Raw genomic sequence first — 15126 nt, 5'->3', positions numbered from 1 at the left:
AGATCTTCAATACCCCTTAGAGATTAACGTGTCACACTCTACCACCCTGGGGTGGCCCTATGAAGAGGTGGTATACCTCAAAGAGGTGGAGCCTGATAGGAGGCCCATAGGTGGCTGGAGGCAGGTGCCCAAAGGGGACAATGGGACTCCACCTCCTTCTTCTCTTTCGCTTCCTGGTCTTACTTTGCTCTGCCACATAATCCTGCTATGGTATACCATCACAGCCTCAAACCAATAGTGCCAACAGATTATGTCCTGGACCTACCAGACTACAGGCAGGGCAACCTTTTTTTTTTCTTTATAAGTTCATTAGCCCCAGTATTTTGTTACAGTGACTGAAAGCTGACTGAAAATAGCAGATCACCAAAACCAGCCATCTAACAGCCACAGGGTGTCCCAGAAAGAAAGGCCCTCAGAAAGTATCTTCCTGTCACAAGTGAGAAAATCAGGACTTGGAAAGGTCCCTTCGTCTAGTAAAGATCTTAAAGTTAGTCACAAGCCTCTGAGCTTCTGGCTTGCTAATCTTAGCCAGCCCCTTGAAGCCTCAGCAGTAGTCTGAATGTGTGAATCTTCAAAAGTCATTAATTAGAGCCTTGGTTCCAAGGTGGTAGCAATTTGAAGTAAGGCCTTGGGGAAGTAACTGGGTCAGGCCACGAGGATGGGGCCCTGAGGAATGGGATTAGTATCCTGATAAGAGAAAGCCCTAGAGGGAGCCATCTAGCTCTCTTCCTGCCTTGTAAAGCCACTATGAGGACAAATCTCTGCTACCCAAGAGCAGGTGTAAGGGCTGAAGTTAACCTACTAGCCACACTAGCCCAAGGACAGATAACTTCTTGGAATGCTAGGGGCTGTTGATCACGTAAGATAGCAAGCCATGTGTTTGCACATGGATAAACAAGGTTGTGCTTGGTCACATGTAGGCAGGAGGTACATAGGTAGGAAGGACATTAGGGTGTGTGCTTGCTTCCAATTGGACGAAGGCAGAAAGCACATAGCGTTGTGGGTTTGGCCTTTATAGGCACCTGACTGATCTCATTCAGCACCATTTCTCTGGGAATCCCAGGTACAGACCTGACAAGTGTCCATATTCCTGGACAGTATTAAGTAAAGCTTGCTTTAATTGGGCAGTTGTAGATTCAGTCTTTCTCCTTGCACTTTTCAGGTTTGACACAGGCACTCACCAAAACCTGACCATCCTGGTGTCCTGTCCTTGGTGTCCCAGTCTTCAGCACTACAAGAAATCAGAATTCATTGCTCAAGTCCCCAGAGCAGGACACTTTTTAACAGCAGCACAATCAAGACAAGGCTTTGGGCAGAGACTTGCCCTGCTTCCGTCACACACAGTTTAGGAGAGAGAGCTCTAGGCTGTATCTCACCAACCAGAGACTGCAGGAGGGCTTTCTCTACCAAATGATGTTCTGTCTTCTGCTTTCTACAACCCTTGCTTTAGATTCTAGCAACCCCTCTGGGTTGAACTCTTAGCTTTTCCCAGAATATTCAGCACTCAAAGAAGCAATGTATCCCTAGGATGCATCCCAGGTGTGACTTAGGAAGCAAGCCTCCCCTGAAGGACAGGGAACTAGGGTCCGTCTGTTTATTTTAGTTTGCTTCAGTGATAAGACTCACCCCAAGCTGAGTATGGAGCCATCTATGTTGACTGGGGCACAAGCCAGGCTAAGGCTTTTTCTACCTGCTTCAGTATATATGAAGAAAAGGAAAAAAAAAAAAAAATACAGCAGGCAGGGCAGGAGGAATGCGGGGGCAGCAGAGATCATCTTTTCTAATGGCTTTATTATGTGCCAAGGCCTTCCCTCAGCACTGTGCTGTCACTGTGGTGGTTGCAGGTTATTTGAGGCAGGATTTTCTATTTAGCCTAGGCTGGCTGAGAACTCCCTATGTATACTAGGCTGGCCTCAAAGCTGTGTCATCTTTATGCCTCTGCTATAACATATGCACCACCACACTCAGTGTAGTCTCAACACAATAATCTCATGGGGTGGCTACTTCTATTATCCACCCTGTTTATTTGTCATGACACTAAGGCTCCATTGAGGTTTTGACCTGCCTAAAAACACCCAGCTAGAAAATGGAAGTACTAGAAAAATAAACCTCATCTTTTTTTTTTTTTTTTTTCTGGAAACCTCAACCCACCTCCCACACCCTCCTCCTAGCCTTCGCTCCATAAGTGTGCGCTAGAATACACACAGCATCACTCCCGACACCATTCCACGGGTATGTAGAGAGGAGTATGGAGTTAATAGTGTGCTGTCCCCCCAGGAGCACTGTTTTAAAGTGGGTCTAGAGATGACACTAAACCAAAGGAGCAGGCGGGACTCTCTGCCTTTGAGTGTCTCAACCAATTATGTGGCAATCCATTACTTTTGCTACTATTCGTCGTAAAGGCAATGAAATGGAGAATGTGCTACTTTTTGGAAATCTTTTAGGTCCTCCCTAAAGCAACCTCACACTCACTTGAACCTGACAGGCATTCTTGGATGAAAGAAACAAGAGGGCACGAGAGACTCTTCACTGGGACCATGTAACTAAACCACAACATGTTTTTTCTGCCACCATAAACCAAGAGAGTAACAATGACTGGGTGTTATTAATAGTTGTGGCACTTAGGAATTATTACAGCATTTACTTTTTCCCAATTTATTTTGGACTTTACCAAAATGTGGGTATCCTCATGAGAGTCTTCTCCCCGACCCCAGACATGGGAATTTCATCCATCATGAACACAGCAGCTCGGAAGAGGAGCACTAACGGTAACACACACACACACGGAGCGTGCTTTTCCAAGACACATGGAACACCCTGAAAGACTGTGAGACTTGTTTTTGTAACAAACAGTGAGCACGCACGTGGTCCAGGACAGAGAGTTCATGGTCTGGAAATGGAGGCGCAAATGTGGCATAGGAAGCTTTACAGAGTTGAATCATCATGCGGCACTTGTGTGTGTGTTACATAGCAACAGAAAGGAGGAGAGTAATTCTCAGATAAAACAACACAGAGATTGGCCCACCATCCTTTTCTATAGGCACCTGACATAAGCCAGGAAAGTTAAAGCAGTGAGCCTGCTTCAGTTTGTGCAGCCCCTGTGGGCCTCATGGTGTGACCTCACTGTCATTCGTTGGTTGCTAAAAACTCACTTTTTGCTTTCACACTGGTTCTCTAAAGTCAAGCCAAGGGCTCATCTGGTGAGCAGTCAGCCATGAGTGCACTGTCTCCTCCTGGCTGAATTGAACTTCATATGTGCTGCGGGGATCGGGCAACTGGACAGCGGAGAGTGAAATGAGGAGCTGGTGATGCTCACAGCAGAACAGGAGGCATAAGATGAAACATACACTGGGCAGGCCAGACACAGGGCATATCCATCATTGGATGACCTAAGGGATCTGTCATTCCTGAATCTGAACAGAGAGCATATTTAAGGAAATGATATGTTTTGTTCCACCCATGTTAAAATGTGAGGGTGTTTTCTATTTTCAAAGTTATTTTCTCAATAGATTCAATTGCACATGATGGAGCTGGGGATGTAGCTCAGCTGGCAGACTGCTTGCCTAGCACACACCATATAAACCAGACATGGTGGCCAAGGCTTGTAATCCCAACACCCAGGAGGTGAAGGCAGAAGGATCAGAATTTCAATCATCCTTGGTTGCATAGTAAATTCAAGACCACATAGGTCTATATAAAACCCTGTCTCAAAACTAATTAAAGTGAATCATGTTGCTTTTTAATTTAGACTAGTTGGGCATGTATAGAACTCACCTATAATCCCAGGGCCTGTGAGACAGAGGCAGGTAGATGCTGAATTGGAGACCAACCTGGGCTTTTCAGTGAGATTTTCTCTGAAACAGTTCATGTGATTACTCAAAAGGAATACAGTGAAAACACCCCCACCCCATCCTCTACCAAATCATTCACTTTCCCAGAGACATCAATTCCTACGGGTCCTTGCAAAAGCATTTTATACACATACATATGTCTGTGCAAGTGCAAGCATCATTCACGGTGCTCTGTATTTCCTCTTAAAAACATGCATTAGAGACCATTTCATTCTGACGTATGTGTTTCCTCCAAATACATGATGCCTGCTATATCACTATGAATGTCCATAATTTATTTAACCAGTCCCTGCGGAGGGACACAGATTGCTTCTCATCTTTTGCTGCAATGAATGACCCTGGCCACACATCATTTTGCACAGTGCCGAAATATCTTCAGGACAAATTCCTGGCAGTGGAATTGCTGAGTCAAAGGGCAAATGCATATTTCAGTTAGAATTCTGTTTGGCTACTCAAAACAAAAAAGCCAAAATAACAGTCACTTAAGATAGAGATGTATCTCTCCCTCAAATAAAAGAAGTTTGGATGTATGCTGTCTGGAGCAACGATGGGGCTTCCTAGTGCCATGAGGGACCAGGATTCTGTCTTCTTAGTCTACATTCAAAGCTTATGCAATTACAGGAGCCTTATTTTATTAAGTCAATTCTAAATTATAGGCGGGCATGGTGGCATAGACTTGTCATTCTAGTGTCTGGGAGGCTGAAACAGAAAATTATGAATTTAAGGTCAGTGTAGGCTATAGACTCTGACACAAATACATATGTATATATACATACATATATGTACATATGTATATGTGTGTATGTATGTATGTGTGTGTGTGTGTGTGTGTGTGTGTGTGTGTGTACTTGGAATGAGACAAAAGATGAATCACAGTATCTTAGAAATTATACAGGGATGGGAAAGATAATGTTTCAACCACCAAACTTCTTCTTCTTCTTCTTCTTCTTCTTCTTCTTCTTCTTCTTCTTCTTCTTCTTCTTCTTCTTCTTCTTCTTCTCTTTCTTCTCTTCTCTTCTCTCTCTCTTCTTCTTCTTCTTCTTCTCTTCTCTTCTCTTCTTCTCTTCTTCTTCTTCTTCTCTTTCTCTCTCTCTCTCTCTCTCTCTCTCTCTCTCCTCTCTCTCTCTCTCTCTCTCTCTCTCTCTCTCTCTCTCTCTCTCTCTCCTCTCTCTCTCTCTCTCTGGCCCTCATCTGTGTGTGTGTGTGTGTGTGTGTGTGTGTGTGTGTGTGTGTTAGTTATTGAATATTGAACTCAACCCTCCTTTTTTTCCTTACCCTCTGAGGTTTTATTCAGTGGGTCTCTGGGCCTAGAAGAAGTGTTGGATCTTTTGGTGGTGAAGTGCCGTTTGTGCTGGCGTCTCAACATGCAGCATGCCATGGAACTCCGGAACTTGATCTCTGACAAATTCCAGCAGCACTTGCCTGCTGCAGTCTCTTCCACCATCATGATCTGGATAGAGTGTGCACAAACACAGTGCTGGTCATCCATGTCATGGTAGCACTGAGCACGGTGTGAGTGTGCCAGCAATGGTCAGATCCCGGTACTCATGGTGCATGTTGCGTGTGCCACTTTGGGAGTCATGGCACAACCAGGTGTCAAAGTTCTTCCCATGCAGTGGTGACTTCTCAGTCACCTGCTGGCAGTACACTATCACCCCTGATGACTTCTTAATCTTCTTCAGCTATGACTTGAAATACCAGAAGCCGGACTTGACTCCCATGTGGTTGGGTATGGAGATGTGTATTTGGTACAGTGGTGGTGTGTGGCACTTCAGGGTGGGCAAACAGCGCCCTACTGCCTTGTACTCCAAAGTGTGCAGGAGACCTTCACAGTGTCTATCCTTGTTCACCACTACTCACAAAAGATCAGCCATCTTTTTTTTTTTTTTTTTGTACTTCAATAAGTTGTTTAGGATGTCCTTGAACTCACTTTGTATCCGAAAAAGACCTTGAACCAGGGATGTTCTTGCCTCGCCTCCTAGAGTAGCCAGGATTACAAGTCCTAAGTCAACAGATCTGCCTAGAAATTACTTTTAAATATTGATAGTTGCTGTGTGTAGAGCACTAGAGATATACTAATTATCTGTAGTAAGACTAAAGACTTCTGTCGCGATAATATAAAAATTTAGATAAACTCTGGGTTTTATGACATCCACTTAAAAACATTTATCTTTGTGAGCATATGAGCTACATAGTTAAGCATTTTCATGATAAGTATTCTATTTTAACCAAATATCAATAAGTTCCCAATTCTCCAATTACATTCTACAACCAATAAAAATGGGGAAGTATACAGAATAGCTTCTGACTATACATCTTAACCTCGTTTTTCTTTCCTGCCACCCAAAGACTTCTGATGGTGGACATGGGATTCATTCTTACGACCACTGGCCCTGAAACTTTGTGTCACAAAGGCAGCTGTCAACACTGCATGCAGTAGGGGGTTTTCATGCAAGCCCTCCCCACCACAGGAAGACCAGCAAAGGACAGAAAGCATTCCATCAAATACCACTGAGCACACCCCAGATTCACTTCCTTTTAGCTAGATCCCTATGGCCGTTCTACTATCATCCGTCCAACCTAAGGGAAAGCATGATACAGGCTATGAGTGGAGACTGACAGCATTTTAACTGTTCACAGTTGAAATCTCTTACACTTGAGACAGACAGACAGAGGCAGTTACTGTTAAAAACCTGTGCTCCTACAATCACATAGGCACTTGGCTTGGCTGGGGCAGGTCCATTACCCACATGGAAAATGCCTCTCGCCAGCAGGGTTCTGAACAATCCCTTCCTCATGCATGCATGCTCTGAGGAAAACAGAAGCAGCCAGAGGCCCTTCCCCTCCACAGTGGCACTGGCTGAGGCTGGTTTCAACAGATGTGTTTCTGCAGCTCCATATTCCACAGTTCATCACCCACACCAAGGCCACAGGCTACGGCTAACTGTGTAGGGCCCAGAAGCATCTTTCCCCTGCTGTTTGTTTGTTTCCCTGGAATTTCAACTTTAATTTGAAAGAGGAGAAAATAACAAAATAAGCACCCATCCACCTAGTTTCAACAATTATGTACATATACATATATATAATATATATTCCTTTGCCAGTTTTTTCCTTATAACTGAGACATTTCATAGTAAATTTAAAACATCATGACAATTCATCCTTTCAGTGTGTTCTGTCAATAAATAAGAATATTTCTCCCATTAACAACCTCACACCTAACAAAACCCAACACTAATCTCTAATATCATCTAAAACTCACTTCATATTCAAATTTATACAACTGTCCTAAAAATATCTCAGAGCTGTTTCTTTGAAACAAGAATCCAATAAGACTCACGCAGTGAATTGGTTGATTATGTCTCTTAAGTCTAGTCTGATCTAGGACACTCCTCTCCTCATTTTTTTTTTTCTCATACCATTGATTCATTGAAGAGACCAGGCCAGCTGTCATGAAGGATGTCCTATATTCTAAATATGCCTGTCTTCTAATTCTGTCACTTAAGAAGCCCTGGCAACTTCTGAAAATTGAGGTAGACCTAACGCCTTGGTGCATGCATTTGTGTGTGTGTGTGTGTGTGTGCATGTATGAGTGTGTGTTTATATGTTTACATGTGTATATACATATGCCTATGTGAAGGCCAGAGGACATTATGTATCTTCCTCTACCATTCTCCATCTGGCTCTTTGAGACAGAGTCTCTCGCTTACCAGTTCAGCTAAGCTGGCTGGCAATGAACTCCAGGGATCTGCCGGTCTTCTACCCCACCAGCTTATTGTTACAGGTATGAGGCAGGAGACTAAATTTAACCTAGGTATAGGAGAATAGAACTCAGGTCCTCAGGCATGCACAGCAGGCACTTTGCCAACTGCGCCATCTCCCCAGGCCCTCAAGCCTTGTTTTTCAAAGTAGACTTACTGAGGCATAATTATTATTGACAGTAAACATCTTCTGTTTTGGTGCATAGTTCTGTGTTTGTAAACACATATAATGGCATAATCTAAAAGCTTGGTGTGACTCTAATTTAATACATATGATTAGAATACTGTAAGTGATGCTGTGAACTTCCTATCTGGTTCTGTCATATTAGCAGACACATAATAAATATCCACTCATTCTACCTATTAATGACACTAATTTTGAACATTGAGTTTCAATAGTGTTCTGAATCTTGAATTGTCTTTGCTTTCTCTTGTACAAAACTTTATTCCATGGCTTAAAAGAGCACACAACCCACATATCTGTAGGTTAGAAGAGAGGCCTCCATGAAGGGCATCACAAGGTTAAAATCAAGGTAGGGAAGCAGTATCCTCACTTGGAGTTTAAAGACCTCTTCCAACTGCATTAAAGGTCATTGGCAGCATTCAGTTGGACAGATACAGATTGTCAAAGGGAAATAAGACTGAATCTGCTTGCTGATGGGCTGGGGAGACTAGATCTGGAGCCCAGAATTGGCTGTGGAGTGCTTACTTGAACCTTGTGATGGCAATTTTATGTCAACTTTATTACAGAAAGGAGGACCCTGTGCTTTGCTATTCCTGGGTGTGTCTGGGAGGCTACTTCCTGTGAGGCTAGTATCTGAACTGGTGAGTGCAGTCATGCAGTTGTCCTCTGTGAGCAGCCTTCATCCAGCAGAGCAAAAAGGAAGAGGACAAAGAATATCTGTTGGCTTTTGTCTGCCTTGCACTGGACCAGGCATGTGCATCTTCTCCTGCTCTTAAACTGAGATGTGTAGCAACAGTTGTCTTGGTTCTCAGGCTTTCCTCAGTGCCCAGATGCCCATGGAAGATGATGAGCTTGTTCAACCTCCAGAACTGAGCCAGTTCCTCACACTCTGTGTGTCCCTGCCCCATTCCTCATGCTTCTCTCCTTCCATACTTTATATATGTATTATTGTATTATATTAAATCATAGAAGAGCCCTTATTCAAAAATTAAAAATCTAAAATTTTTGAGTTTCTATTTCATGCTCAAAACTTTGAATTTCAGAGCACTTGGAATTTGGGATTTTCATATTAGAGACACTCAAACAATAAAGTCTCTGCAAATATTCTAAAATCTGGACCACACTTAAATTTGAAACATTTCTGAATCCAACCATGTTTGGATAAGATAGTGTGGTGTGTGTGTGTGTGTGTATGTGTGTGTGTGTGTGTGTGTGTGTGTGTGTGTGTGCGCGTGTGTGTGTGACAGAGAGAGAGAGAGGGAGAGGGAGAGAGAGAGAGAGAGAAAGAGAGAGAGAGAGAATGAGAATGAATCTGTAGATATCTCTGTATCCATGTCTTTTCAGTGCTCTATTGCTGTGAAGAGACACCATGACTAAGGCACCTCTTATAAAAGAAAGGATTTAATTGGAGCTTGCCTATCTACAGTTTTAGAAGTTTGTCCATTGTGATCATGGCGGGGAGCATGGCAGCATGCAGGCAGACATGGTGCTGGAGAAGTAGCTGCACATCTCAGTTCAAGAGCAGGAGAAGATGCACATGCCTGGTCCAGTGCAAGGCAGACAAAAAGTCAACAGACGTCCTTTGTCCTCTTCTTTCTTGTTACATCTGGATCCACATGCAGCAGAAAGAGACAGCCACTGGACCTTGTTAGGGTTTCTGAAACCTCAAAGCCTACCCCAGTTATTGTGTAATTCAAATGCTGATTTCTGTACCCCATATCTGGTTGCAATCCTTGTTCTAAGAGTTTCTTGTCTCAATGTTATGTAAACACTGTTTCCCAATTGTCACCTGATATACCAATAAAGCAGCTTACAGCCAATCACTGAGCAGGGGGGAGAATAGGGCTGGACTTCCTGCCAGCCAGGGGAGGAGAAGTTAGAAGAGTAAGCAGGGGATTCAGCTACGGGATAGATCCAAGAGACAACAGGAGAAGGAGTGGAGCAGGAAAGCTACAAAGAGCAAGTGTCTCTGGGAGGAAGCTAAAATAGAGAGGATTAAGAGTAGAGTAATAACTGCTCAGTTATTGTGCTTATTATTAAACAAATATAAGAGAGTCTCAAATATTTGTGTGATAGCAGGATTAAGAAAGAAACCGAGAAACAAACAGTTTTATAAAAATAATAGTAACAAGATCCCAATGGCTAGAAGCATGGAAACTACATTTTCCAGACATTTCCCCCAAATGGAATCTAAGTACAGTTAGCTTTTGTGAATAAGATGCACTCACAAGAGACATGAGACTAAAGAGGGCAGAGGTGGTTCTTTCTCCATCCTGGTGGCCACTCACGAGCAGCTCTTGGTTTCTATGACTTTTAGCAGTCACCATCTATCACTGGCTTCACAGCTATAAGGCAGATATGACTTTGGCGATTGCTTCCTAACATCTGGGTGGCAACAACAACTCTCAATACCATTTGATGATAGCCTGTGACAGTGTGACACAAAAAAGGGTAGTAGAATATTAACTTCAGTTCCTCCAGACCTTCCAATGTGTTAACTTCTAACATTGTTCCCTTGTTGCACATTTTTCTGCTTGAAATATTTCAGATACCTCCTTTTTTTGAGACTCCTCCACAGCCTTCACATTGACTCACATTATCAAAGGCAGAGTTAGCTAGGTCTCAGAGTGTCCAGCTCCCATTCAGATTGATTTAAAATAAAAGATGGGTGTCCTGTTTAAATCTACATTTAGTTCATTATGAGTGACAGTGAGTGTTTTGTCACATGTCTTGAAAGCCTGGGGGTGTCCTTTTCTATGCATGATGCCTCTAGCTTGCTGTGTCACACAGCTGCAGCCACAAGGCTGAGATGGTAATCCTGGACTGTGCAGGTCGCCAAAGGCCTCCACAGCACCAATTCCAATCAGCCAGCTGCAATTCTTTTTTCAGCAGCATTTAACAAAAATCACCCATGCCTCTCCTTAGATACTTCCCCCATGTGGCTTTCAGGTCCCGCCTCTCTGTTCATCTTACCTCCTCAATATTTTAACTTTCAGCTGTTACAGGCCTCAGTCCTCAAGCTTTCCCTATAAATACCCATGCCTGCATAGTTTGGACCAATCTTTCACCTATTCCTATATTAAGTAACCTACATTTCCAGCTTCAACTCTAACCTGTCCCCTCAGAGGCTTAAACATCATCTCTAACTCATTGTGTCTAGATCAAATGCCCAACTACACACACACACACACACACACACACACACACACACACACACACACGTACACTTCTTCTCCATTTCCAGTTCGTTGCCCCCAGTGGTCCACTGGCTGCCCATACCACAATAATGTCAACCCTTCTCATTGCTCCATCTATCCTCAAAAATACAACACATCTTCTGTTAAAAATCCATCTGAAACATGATGCCCGAAGATACACCATGGCTCTTGGCTTGATGCAGTAGCCTCTAATAGTCTCCCAGCTTCCATTCTGGTCCCTATGAGCCTTCTCAAGGCAGCTGTTGGAATGATTCCCTTAAATCATAAGTCATATCATGTCACTTACATGAAATCTCTCTTTCACATCTCTCTCTCTCTCTCTCTCTCTCTCTCTCTCTCTCTCTCTCTCTCTCATACACACACACACACACACACACACACACACACACACACACAAAGAGAGAGAGAGAGAAGGGGGTATTCCCAGTTATAAATAGTAGCCAGTTCTTCAGGGGGCAGAAAATGAAGAAAAGCTACGAAATAGAAGAGTTATATATGAGGAAATGCCAATTTGCATAGCAAGATTAAATATTGGGAGTCTAGAACTGAGAATGTAGCTCGGTCAGCAAAGCACATGCCTAGTATGTATAAAGCTGTGGGCTCCACCCCCAGCATCACATACATGAGGTGTTAATGTCTATAACTGGAGCACTTGGTGAATAGAAGAGGGAACATCAGAAGTTCAAGGCAATCCTTGGCTACATAATCAAGTTCAAAACCTGCCTGAGCTACATGAGATCCTCAGAAAAGGAGGAGTCAGTTTTTAAACTGAATAAAGAGCCCAATAGGGACCTAGTGAATGTGCTGTCAGGCAAACATAGTAAACAGTGGTAAGCAACCTGTGAAACAAATCACGCCATTATGGGGGTTCATTAAGCCACACAACAACACTGAGAGTTAACTGTTAGGGCTGATTCCAGTCCATAGAGAAGCACACAGGGTCTAGTCTAAGAAGATGCCCCAGTGACCTGGCCCAAAGAGGTTAGAAGCTTCCAGAGTTGGTTAGAATTGTATAAGGATTACACAAAGTCCAGGCTTCTGTTCCCACCAGCAGATCATAAAGAGACACAGGAAGTGTCCAGGGTAAGAGAAGTGGCCTTCCAGGGCCCTGAGATACTCCCAGAACTTTGGAGGAAGACCAACACGCCTGGCATCCACTGGTGGTTTGCCATTCGGGAATTTAGCCTGGGCACTCACTGCTCACAGGTCTGTTCCACCTTCACTGTGGAGAGGGAGCTGAGTCGTGACCTCAGGGGGCCCTTCCAGTTTGGAAAATGCAGTTTCTAATCATGGCAGCAACTCCACACACATGGGAGGCAGTAGCATGTGAGAGACACAGGCAACAATGGATCCATGTTATCGGGGGCGGGGGGGTGCAGTTAAATCATTCTCACTTTTCTCAAAGAATTAGAAGCTCTACGGATGCTCAGGGACTTAGAGAGAGAGCCACGTGACCAAAATGTGGTCTCCATGGGTTTCCGTTGCTCATCCTGAATATGCAATTAGAAGCAGGATTCTTATTCTTTTTAGTATAATAAATATAATTCTAAATAAAAATGGAGATTTTTGTAATGTGACAAAAGAGAAGCTAGGGTTAAAAAAAAACTCTAGATGGGAGAAGCCTCACTTTCCAAGAGGAAGCAGTTAGTGCAGACACTGCAATCTCTGAAGAAGTTTCAGTGCTGCGGTTGCTTAATGCACATGGCTGCCCACACCCTTGTGCTTATGTGCACATTGTGCACACATTTCTCATACACACACACACACACACACACACACACACACACACACACACACACACGCTATGAGTGGCCAGATGTAGGTTTATATGTTGGAGCTTGGTTCTTTAGAAATGGGGGATAATGACACTGAAATTATTCTAAGCTTTTTCAAAGACCTCGGTGACCAAACTGCCGCCTGATTCTGAATTACATTACCAAAAAGAACTTAATAACATGCTATTATCGCTTCTCCACACTGACAGGATCTCTGGGCTGAAAAAGACAAACAAGGACCACATTCAACGTCAGTACAGTCACCTCTGCTGTGCAGGGACTGCTGCTAATTTCAGGTAAATGCTGCCCCAGAGGGGAAAGCCTGGTGCTGGTAACTCCACTTGGTCCTTGGCAACTGTTGCTACTATCATCTAAGCAGAGGCTCCAGGGAGGCAGCAGAGAGTCCCATGGGGTGAAGGACACTGGAGAGAAACTGCATTATGGAAACAAAAATAGAATATCTCAGTTCAGCTGAGATAAGGTAGATGAAATTCCTTGTAAATAGTATAGTGTTCCACAAATAAAACTGAAGGGGAGGGGCTAGCAACTGGGCACTCATGTCCACCATGCACAACTACCCAGAGTGTATGCTGTTCAATTTTTGAGTGTGTCATTAATAAAAAAAAATGAACGGATAGTGGATTAATGGAGCCCCCTGGGGGTCAGCTCCAAGGAAGATGAGGTAATAGTGCTTACAGGGCAGAGCTGAATAAGTGTGAGCTCATATGGGAGCTGCTGTGAGACTTCTGCGAAGGCCATGGGCATGTTGTAGGTTCAACAAGGGTCTGCTCAGGATCTGCGAGGAGCCTGGTCCAGTGGCAGGTGTCCTGGAGATGGTGATGATGATAGGCAGAACATGGGCCTTGGCACTTGCCATTATGAACTCACGGTTTATGGTTTCATGAGGGATATGTTCATTAAAATGTAAAATAAACCCTAATACCAATGGTCTGAAAGACAGAACCAGGAGAACTAGCTGGAGAAAAAGGCAAGACAGAACCGGTTACAGAGTCCAGACTGAAAGCACAGATCAGATAAGTCCCACTTCACTTATCTGAGCAAATACAATTGAGGAAATTATGATAAGTTTTCTCATTAATTTCTTCAAATTAGGGAAGTTATAACTGTGAGGAAATTGTTATTATGTACAAGGTTAGTAAACAGAATATTTTAAAAACTAATGTATTTAAAGTTCATAACTATAGGCTGGAGAGATGGCTAAGCAGTACAGAGCACTTGTGGCTCTGGTAGAGGACCCAGGTTCCATTCCCAGTACTCGCATGGTAGCTCAGAACCATGTGTAGCTAGTGCCATGGATCCAACACCCTCTTCTGACCTCCATAGGCACCAGGCATGCATGTGGTACACAGATATGCATGCAGGCGTCTCATACAAATAAAATAAGTCTAAAATAATTCTGAATTCCTAGCCCTCTGCCTGACACATGATAGATGTTTCCACATCAGTTCCTGTACAAGACTCCACTTTAGGGCCTGCACTTAAGGGACCTAACTGCTCTTTCAAAGGATCCAGACTCAGCTCCCAGATCTCATATTAACCACCTAGAACTCCAGTTCTGAGGAGTTGAATGTCCTTCTCTGGTCTCCACATACATGCACACGAACTCAGACATAAGCTTGTTTTAAAGAGTTGTTGTTGTTGCTCCTGCTGCTGCTGCTGCTGTTGTTGTGGTTGTGGTTGCTGTTGTTGTGGTGGTGGTTGCTGTTGTTGTTGTTATGGTTGTTGTTGTTGTTTGAGACAGGGTTCCTCTGTGTAATAGCTTGACTGTCCTGAAACTCACTCTGTAGACCAGGCTGGCCTCCAACTCACAGAAATCCTCCTGCCTTTACCTTCTGAGTGCTGGGATTAAAGGGATGAACCACCACTGCCCAAGCTAAGAATATTTTTTAAGATTACAAAGTGATGTTAAAACGGAGAGGGAGTGAGTTCTGTAGTCTTATGACCCCAGGGTACAGCTACAAGTAGGTGGGTTTGAGACACTGTAGGATTAAGGAGCTCAGATGACATCCCTGGGCCTCTGTCTCTAGCATCACCTTCTACAGAAGCTGTCACTTGGGGTAGAAAGGTTGTCAGCAAGCTAAGATATACCATATCCCAGAAGAGATTCTTTTCCCTGATAATGAGAATGGAGTCTTAGATTGGTCCAAATTGGCTTATCCAACCATCCCTTACCCAACCAATGTGGTTGGAATGATGCAATGCTATGATGGAGGAGGCTTGAGTTGTGTCCCGCCCTTAAGCAAAATAGCTCCACCCACACCTTATGCTGTTGCCATGAACATAGATAACAGATATAAAGGGCAGAGTGGTGAATTT

At 43.6% G+C, this 15126-nt stretch overlaps 1 pseudogene; it reads right to left on the bottom strand.

The window, feature by feature from the left end:
• Positions 1-5103: 5103 nt before the first annotated feature.
• LOC127191787 (60S ribosomal protein L18a-like) lies at positions 5104-13554 on the bottom strand (annotated as a pseudogene).
• Positions 13555-15126: the final 1572 nt, after the last annotated feature.

The sequence above is a fragment of the Acomys russatus genome, chromosome 1, assembly GCF_903995435.1.
Source record: "Acomys russatus chromosome 1, mAcoRus1.1, whole genome shotgun sequence".
Lineage (NCBI taxonomy): Eukaryota > Metazoa > Chordata > Mammalia > Rodentia > Muridae > Acomys > Acomys russatus.
This window is presented reverse-complemented; position numbering and strand designations above follow the sequence as displayed.